Genomic DNA, 17,725 nt, shown 5'->3' on the forward strand with positions numbered 1-17,725 from the left:
GAATTAGGGGCCAAAAAAAGGGCCCAAATAAGCATTATTCTTGGTTTTCGCACAATAACTTTAGTTTAAGTAAATAGAAATCAATGAAATTTAAACACAATGTTTATGACCACAAAAGGAAGGTTGGTATTGATTTTGGGAGTTGAGGTCCCAACAGTTTAGGAATTAGGGGCCAAAAAGGGACCCAAATAAGCATTTTTCTTGGTTTTCGCACCATAACTTTAGTATAAGTAAATAGAAATGTATGAAATTTAAACACAAGGTTTATGACCATAAAAGGAAGGTTGGTATTGATTTTGGGAGTTTTGGTCCCAACAGTTTAGGAATAAAGGGCCCAAAGGGTCCAAAATTAAACTTTGTTTGATTTCATCAAAAATTGAATAATTGGGGTTCTTTGATATGCCGAATCTAACTGTGTATGTAGATTCTTAATTTTTATTCCCGTTTTCAAATTGGTCTACATTAAGGTCCAAAGGGTCTAAAATTAAACTAAGTTTGATTTTAACAAAAATTGAATCCTTGGGGTTCTTTGATATGCTGAATCTAAAAATGTACTTAGATTTTTGATTATTGGCCCAGTTTTCAAGTTGGTCCAAATCGGGGTCCAAAATTAAACTTTGTTTGATTTCATCAAAAATTGAATAATTGGGGTTCTTTGATATGCCAAATCTAACTGTGTATGTAGATTCTTAATTGTTGGTCCCGTTTTAAAATTGGTCTACATTAAAGTCCAAAGGGTCCAAAATTAAACTAAGTTTGATTTTAACAAAAATTGAATTCTTGGGCCTCTTTGATATGCTGAATCTAAACATGTACTTAGATTTTTGATTATGGGCCCAGTTTTCAAGTTGGTCCAAATCAGGATCCAAAATTATTATATTAAGTATTGTGCAATAGCAAGAAATTTTCAATTGCACAGTATTCAGCAATAGCAAGAAATCTTCAATTGCACAGTATTGTGCAATAGCAAATATTTTCAATTGCACAGTATTGCACAATAGCAAGAAATATCTAATTGCACAATATTGTGCAATAGCAAGAAATTCCAATTGGATTTCAATTGGAGTTATCTTTCTTTGTCCAGAATAGTAGTTGAATCAACTTAAATCATTGTTTTATACAATATACAATGTATATTCAACTTTACTACCAACTGATAGATTAAAACAATCTTTACCATTCAGTAATAACAAGCACTTTTTTTACATTTTAATATTTTATGATGTATTTAAATGAGTAGTTATTGTTGCAAACTTCATTAGAAATTTGAATTGAGATCAGTTTTGAAATAAGGGAAAGGGGGATGTGAAAAAAAAATTGGGGGGTCAATTTTTTTCATTTCAGATTTCATAAATAAAAAGAAAATTTCTTCAAACATTTTTTTGAGAGGATTAATATTCAACAGCATAGTGAATTGCTCAAAGGCAAAAATTTTTGTTTAAGTTCATTAGACCACATTCATTCTGTGTCAGAAACCTATGCTGTGTCAACTATATAATCACAATCCAAATTTAGAGCTGAATCCAGCTTGAATGTTGTGTCCATACTTGCCCCAACCGTTCAGGGTTCAACCTCTGCGGTCGTATAATGCTGCGCCCTGCGAAGCAACTGGTTATCACATATAATACACATTCTACTATTTCTACTTATTCCATAAAAACGACCAGTTTCAATGCATAGATTATGTGAGGATAGGCGAATTCTCGTTATCCATTTACGAGCTATTACAGGAATACATTTTTGTAAATAAAATTGTAATTCTACATTTGACACAATATACTTATATAATCTACACTTTGGTGATGTTTCAAGCGTGAAATGCAACTCTTGTTTAGCTTGATCATATATTCGTTGTTTGGTTAATTGTAAAAATGAACTATCCAAACAAAGTACCCATTGGTTGTCCCAATAATAATTCATACCAAGATCATATAAAATTGTTTTAATACAAGTTGCCCAGTTTTTACATTTATTGCTATTTGCTACTAGTTCTTTGTAACAAGACTTTATAATACAATTTTCACTATCGTGAATTTTAGTCCATAATTTGAGCATCTTAAAATTTCGCTCATATAACAATGGAAATCTTCCTAATTCATAATATACCAGTACATTAGAAGTGGACCTCTTGACACCTAGTAATGTTTTACAATAGTCCAAATGAACTTTTTCTACATTTGGTGCTCTATGAACACCCCAAACTTCACAACCATACATTAAAATACTACATACATAAGTGTCAAATAAACTTATAGAAGTAACAGTGTTCAGGTATACAGATAATAAAATTGAGAATGGAAATGGGGAATGTGTCAAAGAGACAACAACCCGACCATAGAAAAAACAACAGCAGAAGGTCACTAACAGGTCTTCAATGTAGCGAGACATTTCCGCACCCGGAGGCGTCCTTCAGCTGGCCCCTAAACAAATATATACTAGTTCAGTGATAATGAACGCCATACTAATTTCCGAATTGTACACAAGAAACTAAAATTAAAAAAATACAAGACTAACAAAGGCCAAAGTCTCCTGACTTGGGACAGGGGCAAAAATGCGGCGGGGTTAAACATGTTTATGAGATCTCAACCCTCTTCCTATACCTCTAGCCAATGTAGAAAAGTAAATGCATAACAATACGCACATTTAAAATTCAATTCAAGAGAAGTCCGAGTCTGAAGTCAGAAGATGTAACCAAAGAAAATAAACAAAATGACAATAATACATAAATAACAACAGACTACTAGCAGTTAACTGACATGCCAGCTCCAGACTTCAATTAAACTGATTGAAAGATTATGATTTCATCATATGAATATCAGGCACAATCCTTCCCGTTAGGGGTTTAGTATCATACCATCATAACATATATGAGAAGAACATAACCCGTGTCATGCCAACAACTGTTTTTTTTAATAAATGTGTTTAGTTCCGATGCAAAGACCCTATAAGTGAATCAATATTAACGCCAAAATAAGCAATCTTTAGTGACCTGACAACAGTATCGTAACTATATCCCTTCTTGATAAGTCTATTTAAAGGTTTTGTTAGTTTCTGAGGTGAATACTGACATTTTTGTGCTTTATAAAGAATATTTCCATAAAAAATTGGATGTGAAATACCTGAACGTATAAGAAGTCTGCATGTTGAGCTATATCAAGTTACGAATGATGTCCTTATACCGATGATAAAAATTAGTAAATGTTTTGACTAGTTTGTGATATCGAAAACCCTGGTGTATTAATTTTTCAGTAATACATAAATTTCTCTCGTTAAAATCTAAAACATTGTTACATACACGAGCGAATCGTACAAGTTGAGATATATGAACACCGTAAGATGGTGACAATGGAACGTCACCATATAAAAATGGATAATTAACGATAGGAAATGAAAAATCATCTTTTTTATCTTAAATTTTAGTATTAAGCTTTCCGTTAGTGATATAGATATCAAGATCGAGGACAGGGCAGTGGTCATTGTTAGTATTAGCTTTATTTAAAGTAAGTTCAACAGGATAAATTTCTTTAGCATACATACTGAAGTCGTCATTATTGAGAGCCAAAATGTCATCCAAATATCTAAAAGTATTATTAAATTTGTTTATGAGATGCCTTTTTCCTCATACTAAACATAGCTTTCCTGCCTTGTTCAGCACAGTGGTTTTGAGTAATATAAAATTTACAATTATAATGAAATAACACACCCAGATAACAAAAATGATCTACAATATCTAATGGTTTACCATTATAAATCCATGTCTCAGTAAGACTAATTTTCCCACCTTTACGAAAAACTACTATCTTTATGGGTTATGTTCATTGATTTTAGCCAAGCTTAGTTAAAGTGGGCCTAGAAAGGCCAATGAGCTTTCTCATCAACTGGTGTCCGTTGTCGTCCGTTTACGGGCCTGGATGGCCAAGTGGTCAAAATAGTTCTACCTACTATAATAACACTAAGATTGTGTGTTCGAACCGCTCCTTTGTGGGTGCATTCGACTACAATCTTAATTGACTAGGATGGTCAGTGTTCATATCGATGGTCTGGTTTTCTCCGGGCACTCAGGCTTCCTCTGCCAATAAAAACTGTCTATCATCCGTTTACAAAAATCTACCCCAAACTTCTGGGCTTAATTTAACTAAGCTTGGCTAAAATCATCATTGTGATATCTAGTTGTAAATGAGTCTTGATGACCTGCCCAAATCAACACGGCTGACATGGCAAATTAACCGAAACATAGTATAGGTGCAAAATGCAATTTCGTTTATTACTCTATTAGTATCTTGAAAACCATTAGAAAAAGAGAAAACTTGAAAGGTTCAGAAATGATTAGAATGTTTAAATCTACCTTTTGTCCATTTATATCAAAACTGTCAGATGACTTCTAACTAGATTTGTTGTTCTATCTTGTAATCTTGTATACTATAAAAGATGCGGAGAAAAATGGAATAGCAAATACGGCCATCAAGAAAAAATCGGAAAATAAGTTGACTTCTATTATTGGAATTATTCCCTCTAAAGATTTTTATACGACCGCAAAATTTTTTGTCGTCCGAAGACACATTTGGTGTGCAGACAATAACTTTAGTTAAAGTAAATAGATCTCTATGAAATTTTACTGTATTTCATCAACAACGTCACGTCACAACCAGGACAACGTGTAGTAACAAAGGTCAAACTTTTTATGAATTTAAACTTGTTATGTCTTCAAATTGGTAATTTATATACCATGTTTATTAAATGTTATTAATTAAGCTCATTTTCCCTTTCTAATTCCTTAAAATGTCCATGTCTTACCGCCTGGACTACGCTATCAAATTCTGGTTTGGAAAGCTACTTATTACGTTAAAATATTCCCTTAGGTTTGAAGTTTGTTTGAATGAACTTCAAAACCACTAATTTTAGAAGATGGGTGAGATTAGGGAGTTAAAAGATCACCAAAAACGCCAAAAGCAGGAAAAAATACGATTTTTGGCCATTGTTTCTCAGCATTTTTAAAATAGCGTGCGCCTTCGTGACCCGGAGAAAATTATGGGGATTAAGACAGCCAAAACAGTTCTCATGACATTGGAATAAAAAAAATTCCTGGGTCACGTTGGCGCAGGTACTTAAAAACTAAAAATTCGTTGTCCGGAACACCTACAAAGTGAACAATAATAACAGAAAGTTGAACACGCTCACCTCATTCAGTTGCTAAAACTAGTGGTTTTGAAGTTCATCCAAACAAACTTCAAACCTAAGGGAATATTTTAACGTAATAAGTAGCTTTCCAAAACAGAATTTGATAAATGAGAAAATAGGGGGGCCAAAAACAAACCTTACCGTACCTTGTCCTCTCATAATACTCATGAAACTTTAACCGCAAACTGAACCTAAATGTTGACGACGCCGGAATCTAGGAGAGCTGTATCGCTTTCGCGACATAAATGTCACAGGCTCGCAAAAACGAGCTATTGTATCCACGAAATGCCTTTACAAAGCAGGAGGTGTGGGCTTCGTCTTTTTTTTTTTTTTAAATATTTTAATTCACATTTGCTCTACTGTTCCTTTGAATGTTGTGGATCTAAAGATTTCCTAGACGTCACATGTAGCGCTTCTGTGTGACATTTTGTTGGGCCCATGGTAAAAGTTGGATTGTTAGAATCCTGCTTCCTGTTTGTGGGACATGTTTATGGGTACACGTTTTAGCTCACCTTTGTGGGCCATGTGATATGTTGCCACCACTTGGCGTCCGTCGTCTGTCGTCGTCGGTCGTTAACGTTTACATGGGTCTATTCCGCTGAAACTGTAGCTCTCATTGCAACCCAGACCACAATAATTATTAGGGTAACTAGTTTTAAATCGTTTTTTCGCCGATGATTTCGCATGTTAACAGTCATGGCCGACATGGCTTAAAATAGAACATAGGAGGTAAAATCCAACTTGTGTGGCTTATATCTTGAAAAAACACTATTAGATATAAAAAAAAAAATCTGACGGGCAAATATTTCAGTATAAGATCTATCTTCAGTTTATGTTAACTGTCAGACGATTTCTCATAGGAGTTGCCGTTAAATAACGAATTTTATGAAATAAAAGTCGTATTTGCCTATTATCTTGAAAACTATACAGAAACTTAAAATAGCGAAAATGATCAGCAACATCTACAACATATATGAAATGAAGGTATGTAGTATGGTTGTCAACTAGACAACTCTCTTAAAAACTGAATGACATACAAGGTAACAATAATAGGCCAACGAGCCAAACCAATACCGCACAGTAAACATTAACCACGAAATGACCAATGTAAAACAATTCAGATAGACAACTGCCTGTCTATATACGAAATAATAAACAATGAATAAATATGTTATATATAGGCCTACAGCAATATGTAAAAGTGCATATAAGTTTATTTACAACCACTGTGTCGATGCCACTGCTGATGAAACGAATTATCATTGATGGTCATAATGATAAATTATCCCCGGCTTAGTATATATCTAGGATTTTGATTGGTTAACGCACGTCGTTACAAAACCCATAGCCCCTGGGTGTTGCTAACCCATATCCCCGGACGTTGCTAACCATTATCTCGGGGATCTTCATGCACGTTTTCCTTCGTTCCATGATTGCTCCTTGTGAAATATTGAATTCTGTAGATTATCCATGATGTTTGTAATTAAATATTTCATTCATTAATGAGTTTGTCCTATTATGCCGATCATTTACACTCATTTCATTAAATGTCTCTTGACTGCCACATTTTCAAGGAATGGGACTACTGGCCTAGCTATGCAAATGACCCACGTTGACGTCAAACCGTCTATGACGTAGCTCTTACAACATTGAGCGCCAAATTTGACTTAATCCAGTTTCTCTGTCTCCGTATTGAAAACGTCTTATATTTGACTACCTGTAGGGTTCTACCAGTACCATGTACATCCTTCGGCTACGCCTCATGGTGTACTGGGGTACTTCAGGGTGTTAAAATATCCATATCTACGGATATGAACGTAGATAACTTATATTAACTGTTTACAAACCTTAGATGAATTTTGGCAAAACTTTTAGGACTTTTTGGTCCTCAATGTTCTTCAACTTCGTACTTTATTTGGCCTTTTTAATTTGTTTGATTCAAACATAACTAATGAGTCTTTTAATAGACGAAACGCGGCGTCTGACGCAAATACCTAAATTTCAATGGTATCTATGATGAGTATTTCCACAACGTAACGTTATAAATGTTCCCGTACTTTTGCATTCCCATTGTTGACGTCAACTTCCGCCCAAACGTTGTTTACGTTAGTTTCAAGACGTTGAGATGTGTTTTGAAGATTTGTATACAAAACTAAGAAGATACCAGGGAGATCTAGAAGCATGAAGCAACTTATAATTTCATGAAAGGTAAAAAAACACGGCACCACACTTTTGCATGACTTAAAATATTTCCACATCAAGTATTTAAGATTAAACTGAACGTGACAGACCCCCTATTTCAAAATAAGCGTCACCTACAATAAAATTGAGAAAGGAAATGGGGAATGGGTCAAAGCGACAACAACCCGACCATAGAGCAGACAACAGCCGAAGACTACCAATGGGTCTTCAATGTAGCGAGAAACTCCCGCACCCGTAGGTGTCCTTCACCTGGCCCCTTAAAACATATGTATACTAGTACAGTGATAATACACCTTATCGCTATTCCCGGCTGACCCGTCCGCTTGAACTTTTGACGTCAACAACAATCACTTTTCCATTGTGGCGTCAGACATTTTGTTTTATGACGTCAAAATTTTACGGGAACCTGTGTGATTTCCAGCAATGGCGGACAAATAGCGATAAGGTGTATGGACGTCATACTAAACTCAGAATTATACACAAGAAACTAATATTAAAAATCATACAAGACTAACAAAGGCCAGAGGCTCCTGACTTGGGACAGGCGCAAAAATGCGGCTGGGTTAAACATGTTTGTGAGATCTCAACCCTCCCCCTATACCTCTAGCCAATGTAGAAAAATAAACGCATAACAATACGCACATTAAAATTCAGTTCAAGAGAAGTCCGAGTCCGATGTCAGAAGATGTAACAAAAGAAAATAAATAACATGACAATAATACATAAATAACAACAGACTACTAGCAGTTACTGTCCAGACCTCAATTAAACTGATTGAAAGATTATGTTTTCATCATATGAATATCAGGCACAATCCCTCCCGTTAGGGGTTTAGTATCATACTATCATAAAGTATATGAGAAGAACATAACCCGTGTCATGCCAACAACTGTTTTTTTTAAATAAATGTGTTTAGTTTCGATGCAAAGACCCTATAAGTGAATCAATATTAAAGCCAAAATATGCAATCTTTAATGACCTGACAACAGTATCGTAACTATATCCCTTCTTAATAAGTCTGTTTAAAGGTTTTGTAAGCTTTTGAGGTGAATACTGACATTTTTGTGCTTTGTAAAGAATATTACCATAAAAGATTGGATGTGAAATACCTGAACGTATAAGATGTCTACATGTTGAGTTATATTTACGAATTATTTCCTTATACCGATGATTTATAAAATTTAATATTGTTTTGACTAGTTTGTGATATCGAAAACCCTGGTGTTATAATTTTTCAGTAATACATAAATTTCTTTTTGTAACAAATTCAGTTACATTCGCTTTTAAACGCCCATTTGTGAGACGTATTATGGTATACCGTTGTCCGTCTGTCCTTCCTTCTGTCCGTCCGTCCATCTGTCCCATGGTCCGTCGTCAACAATTATTGGGGACAATATCTCAAAAAAACGATTGAACCAACTCGCATGAAACTTTGGTGAATTGTTTATATCTTTTGACGTTAGCTCCCTTTCGTTTTTTTTTTTTTTTATAATTTTTAGATTTTAAGAAATTTTTTTTCAAAAGGGGGATTTTCCAGTTTTCGGACAAAAACTCAAACACACTAATAGTTTATATTTATTGATATGAGCTCCCTCTTGATTTTTTATAAATTTTAAATTTTTCGTTTCTGAGTTTTGGGGTTTTATTCATTAAAAATAGGGTGATTTTCCAGTTTTCGGACAATATCTCAATAATGTTTTCAGCAAATTTTATGAAACTTTTATGAATTGTTTATATCTAGACATAAGCTCCCTTTCGATTTTTATAAGTTTTAGATTTTACGTTTCGGAGTTATGGGGTTTTATTCATTAAAAAGTTGTGATTTTCCAATTTTCGGACAATGCTTTGAGCAGTTATCATGAAACTTTGATGACTGGTCTATATATAGAGGTGAATACATAGCCTTTCCCATATTGGCCCGGGTATCATCCCGAGACGAAGTCGAGGTGCTGATATTGGTCGAGGCCATGTATTAATCGCTTTATCATATACTTCCGACAATTTGTTTTATGTAAGGCAAATTAACAAAATGAAATAACTTAGACAGTCAAAATCTTTACAAAGAAGTCAAATTATGCATCCAACATAATATACACTATAATTGTCCAACAATAGCATCACTACCTATATACATTTATGGTAACATAAATCCTGCAAAATCCATGATAAACTATCATCATTTTGAAAATCTATATCATTTGATTTAGCCATGTTCACATCTGTTTTTTTCAAGAACAGTTGGTTCTGTACAAAAATATTTACCACTGAATCCAATACACCTTATCGCTATTTGTCCGACATAAATGGACTTCACAAAAGTTTCCGTAAAACGTTGACGTCATAATAAAAAAAACCATCTGACGCCACGATGGAAAAGTAAACAAACGATTCCAGAAATACCGGAAGTAACTTGCACGAGAGGCACTATTATGGGTTTTGTGCACGAGATGCATCTGATATAAGTTATCAGCCAGGGTGGGAAACTATGGCTTGTGTACTTCCGTTCATTACACATATGCAAAATCTATCATATAAATGCTAAGTATATGATAAACTTTAGTACCTTTTTTTTTAAACCGACAGTATAACCTAAGTAAAAGTGGGGGCTTTCGGTCTGCTATGTTGGATGTAAATGCTCAATCAAATTGTAGATATTAAATTAGATAACTCGTGTAGGTAGAATGTCCCATTCTTTGTGCATTTCTAACTGAAGTCATAAAACAATCGTTTTTTACTAACTCTAAATTTTTAAGATTAAAATCCAAACTAGTGTTAATTCCGATTAACCGTAAAAATTTAGGCCCGATCCTAAATTCTCGGTATGATAAAAGAACAGTATAAAAAAGAAGATGTGGTATGATTGCCAATGAGACAACTCTCCACAAGAGACCAAATGCATGACACATAAATTAACAGCTACTAGTATAGATGACCGTACAGCCTTCAATAATGACCAAAGCCCATCCGCATAGTCAGCTATAAAAGGCCCCGAAATGACAAATGCTTTTATTGCTAACATGATATCATATAGTGTTCAAATAATGCATGGAATATTTGGCACTGGACGTATGTCTCTTGTTCGTGTGTCTTTAGTGATGTTCAAAACCTAAAATGTATAAAAACCTGATAACTAGTTTATGGTATTTTAAAAGAGTTTTTAAACTATCAGAACTGTTGAAAGTAGCCTGGAAGTCAATTCTGCTGGAAAAAAAAACATGCAATATTTGGATGAATATAAAAGGAATCAACGGAGCTAACTAGTACAAAATACATAGTAAACAATTAATTCAACAGTACAAGAATTATATGTATGTTTGCTCAAAATGCGCATGAAATACTTGCAACTGGACAATAATCAATTTCAGTCAAAAGTCAATTCATATGTTGCAGATTAAATTTGCAATACTTTTTTATGCTAATCATACACAACTGGCACTGAACAAACTACAAATGAGCACTTCCTCAACTGTGTCCCCCATCATAGAATTGCCGTAAACTTTATTGATTTGGGACATGCATGTATTAGCTCTAAAAGACGTGAGACGTTCTGGCGTGTAATAGTGGGCACGTTTTGGCGAAAAACAATTAGCGGACACGTTTAGGGGGTTATGAAATTGGACACGTTTGGGGAATATTGAATATTACGGACACGTTTCGGGAGAACAGACACGTTTGGGGGAACCAGACACGTTTGGGGGAAGGACACGTTTGGGAGTGTTACAAAAGAGGGACGAAAGATACCAAAGGGACAGTCAAACTAATAAATCTAAAACAAACTGACAACGCCATGGCTAAAAATGAAAAAGACAAACAGAAAAACAATAGTAAACTTGACACAACATGGAAAACTAAAAAATAAACAACACGAACCCCACCAAAAACTAGGGGTGATCTCAGGTGCTCCGGAAGGGTAAGCAGATCCTGCTCCACATGTGGCACCCGTCTTGTTGGTTATGTGATTACAAATCCGGTAAATAGTCTAATTGGGTAGGTCACATTCATGAAAGGGAAGGGGATTGTAGTTACGACGTAAGGAACATATCCGATATCATTTGTGAAACGGTTATTCCATAACGGTCAACCAACTCGTGATGGCGCCCGTAAAATTTACGAAGGGATGATTTCAACTTCACCATTTGGAACTCTTGGTTTAATAGTTTCCTTGTGAGCAGCAACCCTCTATCAAGAAAATCATGATAGGAAATGCAAGCACGGGAATATCGTATCAATTGGGAGATATATACCCCGTATGCAGGTGCTGCTGGAATGTTGCTACTTAGAAATGGAAAGTTCACAATTGGAAAGCTGAAATCATCTCTTTTGTCGTAAAGTTTTGTTTTCAACCGACCCTCATTGTCAATTTCTAGATGTAAGTCTAGATATGAAGCCGACAAGTTTTTGATTAATTTCTGATATGACATTGAAAAATAATTAAACTTTATTCTTTGAAAAAGCGACGGGTGTAATGGCAGATCCAGAATTTTTCATAGGTGGAGGCCCACTGGCTGTCTAAGAAGGGTCCCGCCCCGGTCATGCTTCAGCGATTCCCCCTATATTATGGGGACGAAGTCCCCTATTACAGTAGAAAATTCAATTAAAAAAAAAAAAAAAAAAAAAAAAAAATCGGGAAAGTTTCCCGAACTTTTCATTCATTGTACTAATGAACTCAAAATCGTTCAAGTTTTTTTTGTCGCGTTTTTGAATTTCCTGATCGGCGCAGAAATCTACTTACGTTTCCGGTCTTGTTTACATGAGACTTTGAATAAAATGTATTCTAAGAAAGGAACTAATACAAATTCATTTAAAAAAAATGTTTATTATTAAAAAAACGTTACCTGATGACAGCGTTTCTTTGTTTACATTGAATATGACGTCATAACTTAAATAACGTCACAACTAAAATCCCTAACAACAGAACCAAAATCGGAAACGTTACGGTATTTCCGTTTCTCTTTTTAACATTGCTGATTTAAAAAAAAATCATAGACTTCGTCCCCACTCAGAGGTAATTCCTGCCTCATATTATCAACCAAGTCTTTCCCAGAAAAGGAAGTATATATTTGTATATAGTTTTAATTGTAAATTGGTGAATGTTTTAAAATGTAAATAGCTTTGAAAAGACTAGCGGTGTTGCCCGATACTGAAGTTTTCGCGGGACAATACACATTCATTTACGAATTCGGGATTCTACTGCTTGAGAGAAGAAGAAGAAATGCAAACTCTTTGTTGTGAACTCATAGGAAAACGTGAAAGACTATAAAACCATATTCACATCCAACATCCATTTACAACGTTTTTGCGAAAACTTCAGTAATCAGCTAGTCTTCTCAAAACTGTTTACATTTAAAACATTCTCAAATTTACAAATTAAAAATATATACTAAAACATAGCTATTGAGAAGACCCAATGACAGAAGTTAACAACTACAGGTCACCGTACGGCATTCAACATTGCAAAACCATTACCGCAAAGTCAGCTATAAAAGTCCCCGAAATGACAAATTTTTCAACACCAGTTTTGTTTATCATTCTTTTTAATGTTTAATTTTTCGCTGAAATTTTTATACCCGCGAGCCTCCTTAAAACGAGCAAACTAACGTCCTGATTTATGTACTAAACTATGTTTGGCTGTAAAGTCTGTTTTGCAAGTTATGTTGTAAACCAAGTCACTGTGAGTTTCGTATCACATTCGTTTATCATACTAATAAACAGTTCATTATGAAACGATTTTTGTTCTATCCGGCGGTCGCAGCGTAAACTATTTGTATATTGCTTTATATTTTAGAAAGTAGAAGACCTGGATGCTTGTACGCATATACCTTACAGTGTCGGATCCAGATGAGGGGGGCGTAGAGGGCGTAAGTCCCTTTTTTGCACTTATTTTTTTTATTTACTACTGTAAAATGATAAATCAGACTAGATTTCGTTGACTTTTTCATATCCCTGATATGTTTGCGACAATTAGGAGATAACTGTATTGTATTTTAAGCTCCGACGGCATCAATTGGGGATTTGATGGTCGCAAATTCAGTTTACTGGCGACGCGTTAGCGGAGAAAGTAAACGGGTATTTGCGACCATCAAATCCCAATTTGATGCCGTTGGAGCTTAAAATACAATATTGTTATCTCCATGCTAATAAAACTGACAGAAAACAACGTTAAAACATGAATTTAAAATCTGTCATATGCCGTCTGCGCTTGCGCGTACGTTCCATAGCATCAATTGTCAATTGATGCCATGTAAGAAAGTGACGTTATCCCATCAAAATGAACGTTACAAAAGCGTTCAAAGCGACACATGATGGAACAAGGACGTATTGACTCCTATTTCACAATTCCACTCAGCAGAAGGCAATACTCTATTACACCCACAAGATAAAAAAAGTTTCACAGCTTGAGCTATAACATTTACCTACGAAAACATATTTAACCCCCACACCCCAGGCCATTAATAACATTGCTGAATAATGATTCCGAGTCAGTAAACTCTAGATAGATGAATAATCTAAGGTACGGACCATTTGATTTTCGGGGGGGGGGGGGGGGGGGGGCACAGACTAGTATTTTAGGGAGAAAATATTTTGGTCCCGATTTTTGCCTTAAAAGTATCCTGGTCGTACCTGGGTTGAAAACAAAAGTCTTGCCCAATGTTTTGCTATTACTAAAAAAATCTTCCAACAGAATTATTTAGCATCTATTAATGTAGAAAAAAACGGGCGTAATTTTGTATGTCCATAAAAACATTGAACTTGACTATGACATAATCATTGACGATTCTCTTGACGAAATAAGAGGAAGATGGTTAACCCTTTGGCGTTGACGAAAGATATGTACAGAAGTCATCACAAGAAAACTCAAGAAATAATTTTGAGGAATCATTTTTTTTTATTCAATAATGTTAGTACATCAATGTATGATCAGATACATCTTGGGTGCGAATCACAAATTCGCATTGCCTTCTTCAGTTTCTAGTTGTGTACTCTATTTCTTAGTTAGGGAGAATACGGCATAAAAAAAATGTTTAACCCTAACACTCTGACTATAAAATATAACATGCCCAAAGTCAAGAACCGTTAAATTAGTCATTTACCACTTATTTTATGTTTTTGAACACAAAAAAGGTTAATAAAAAATATTCTACACCACCACTTTGAAAAATGCTGGATTCGCCCCTGCCTTTTGTGACGAAGTTTCCGTCATTCACATGTCAATTGCCCTTGATCCTGGATTCGCCCCTGCCTTATGTGACGAAGTTTACGTCATTCATATGTCAATTGCCCTTGATCCTGGATTCGCCCCTGCCTTATGTGACGAAGTTTACGTCATTCATATGTCAATTGACCTTGATCTCATTTTCATGGTTCAACGACTGCTTGAAAACAATCATACTTTTTTTGTCATGTGAATTTCTCACTTATCATGAGTAATAGGATAACTATACGTGTATTTGGTATATATGTTCCGTGCAACGACTACGTGTCTGTCAGACAGAGTTCACCTGACCTCGACCTCATTTCATGAATCAGTGATCAATGTTAAATTATGAGTACCGTTTCTAAAATATCATGAGCAGTAGGTCAACTATATTTTGTGTATGAGATGACTGTAACAGTAAGAGACACCCGGAAGCGTACGAATAAGGATTTCGGTGTTCAGTGATTCAGTTCACTAGACGACGTTGTCAATACGTAATGGCGGCCACTGTTTGACGTTATTTTGTTACTAAATACTAATAGCAATAGGTCAGCTATATTTGGTATATTGGACAATTGTAAGGTTCTTGTCTGTCTGGCAGGTATTATCTCATTCTGACCGTGACCTCATTTTAAGGGTTCATTGGTCAATGTTTAGTTTTTGAACTATAAGCAGTAGGTCAACTATATTTTGTGTATTGGATGATTGTAAAGTGTACAATTCTGGCAGGATTCATCTGACCTATACATGTATGCTGTTCATTGTCCAATGATAAGTTTTGTGTGTTTGTCAAGCAATAGTTTAACTTATTAATATGTATGAAATGGTTGTAAGGTTTACATGTCCGCCTAGTTGGAATCACCAGACCTTGGCCTCATTTTAATGGTTGACCTCATTTTAATGCTTTAATTGTCAACGTTTTTGTGTTTCGGTCTGTTTTTAAAATATTATTAGCAATAGATACAGCTATACTTGGTGTTTGGAATAATTGTAATGGGTACATGTCAGTCTGGCAGGTTTTTATCTTACTTTGGTTTGGCCTGTTTTTTGCAATTAGCATACGCGATAGGTCAACTATAATCAAGAAATAATTGATGTAAGCTATACTTTATTGAATTTTGAACATGGTAGGCATTATATTCGTGATTATTTTTGTCCGAGCGATAATGATGCGTCTGTGAAACCCAAATTTGGTAGTACTAAATGTGATAAGATGGTCCGTCCTTTCACGCGCATTCGTGAATTAATGTGTTGTTCGGTCACTCGTTGAATATTTTTCTCTATTTGAATTCTTCAATTAGTTATTCTATAAATATCCCACAAAAAGCGTTGAATGCAAACGATATGAACCTATGGCTATGAAGTCTTATAATAATAGAACTAACACTGTACCGAGGTAAATGATTGCCAAATTGGTCTAATACCTACATAATGTTATTTCTTATCAAAACTAGAAGTCAAATTATACGTTTTGTAATTTTTGTTATTTTAAAAATCGTATTTTCACCCGAAAATTAAAAAAAATCAATATTAGAACTTCAATGTTCAATAAGGGACGACATCAAAAGATCGATGTAGGATAAAAAACTTAAATCGAATAGTTTGGGGGTGGGGGGGGTCAACATAGCTGCAAGTTTTGTTAATCTAAAATCGATTTTACATATATCTATATAGGTAAATCAATTTTTCCCAAATTAAGTTAAGAAGGGGGGTAGGGGGGTCAGCGAAAAAACTATGTGAATTAAGTTTTTTATCCTACATTGAACTTTTGATGTCGTCCCTAACATGGTATTGTCTACCTCTCCAATTTGGTCAGATTCTTTTAATCTTATGTATTGGCTTTAAAAAATGAATGGTTTTCATTGGATACTTTAACAGCTTATCCTATTCGTTATATTTTATGATAAATTTAATTGGATTTCAAACTTGTGTATTGCTAGTATATTTGAAGCCTTTCGTACTATTGCGGTCACCACGTGATATATTTATTAATCAGTAACTGCTGATCGTTTATCATTGAAATTAACCCTCCAACATCTAAAAATTAAAGAAAATGAACAGTTTTAATACGACTCCTCCAATATATACACATGCTGTGTGTTGAACATCCCCATGATGCATCTGAAAAGAATATTAATGTACTAAGTCCACGATTATATATTCGAGCATCACGTGGTGTCACGTATTCTACCTCGCGCACGGGTCTAATTTTAGATTCAAAAGGATTCCCAAATTATATTTAGATCTAAACTAAAATAAAATAAAAATTTGATAATTTTGATATTTTTGTATACCATCTCAAAGATTGAAACAGGTGCATGTTCGTGTTAATTTCCACCGTCACGGAAATTCTCTGGGCATGGGATGGGGTTCACCTTTCTTCTACACAATCAATTGAAAAGCAGACATTCCTAGCTCTGTCGTCTATATGTGTATCCTACTTATACGCTAGCTAAATCCGATATCGACATTTCCTTCATTGCACAAATTGATGGTGATTATCAAGGTAAGTTTTTTTGCAGCCTGCACAAACCAAAATAAAACATTCTTCGAAAAAAATCAAAATCATCGGAATACATGAATAAATGTATGTAGCAGAATATCAACTCCTCTTTCTCTCCGTTTGACCACTTTTCCTGATCAGTGACGGGACAACATACCGAGCAATTTCTGAGCCAGACTGCTTTGAATGTCAATGGCAGATACAAAAGTACAATTTCAGTGAATTCAAACGCCTATAAACCGTTCCAAAAATTAACGGGCTCGTCCGGGATTCGAACCCGGGACCTCTCGCACCCAAAGCGAGAATCATACCCCTAGACCAACGAGCCGCTTGATAGTTAGAGTTACATTTTCCGTATTTAACTATAGAATAAAATTATTCTCCATACGTGGCAAAGGAGTTTACCTGCCAAGATACACATTCGAAATTCTAAGTTGACTAGAAATTCACCTTACATTGGTCGAGATCAACCAAAGAAAAACCAACAAAAATTCAAACGATAACTGTTGTATTTGTGCATGTATTTTTTCTCCTACTGAATACTGTTAAATGCATTCTAATTGACGTTCGAATTAGCGGTGTATTTTCTTTGAATATCCCATCGACTGGTATTGAAAACAGTTTTGAGATTCGCCACGCATTGACAA

At 34.9% G+C, this 17,725-nt stretch overlaps 1 long non-coding RNA gene and 1 other non-coding gene across 2 annotated transcripts; one reads left to right on the top strand and one right to left on the bottom strand.

Moving 5' to 3' along the window:
* The first annotated feature begins 7,261 nt into the window (after window positions 1-7,261).
* On the top strand, window positions 7,262-13,299 carry LOC139521492 (uncharacterized). Its single transcript, XR_011664037.1, has 2 exons — window positions 7,262-7,386; window positions 13,166-13,299. It is a non-coding gene; the product is annotated as an uncharacterized lncRNA (long non-coding RNA).
* A 4,035-nt stretch (window positions 13,300-17,334) lies between these two features.
* Trnap-ugg (transfer RNA proline (anticodon UGG)) lies at window positions 17,335-17,406 on the bottom strand. The gene has a single exon. It is a non-coding gene; the product is annotated as a tRNA-Pro (tRNA).
* Window positions 17,407-17,725: the final 319 nt, after the last annotated feature.

The sequence above is a fragment of the Mytilus edulis genome, chromosome 1 (assembly GCF_963676685.1).
Source record: "Mytilus edulis chromosome 1, xbMytEdul2.2, whole genome shotgun sequence".
In the NCBI taxonomy this organism is placed as follows: domain Eukaryota; kingdom Metazoa; phylum Mollusca; class Bivalvia; order Mytilida; family Mytilidae; genus Mytilus; species Mytilus edulis.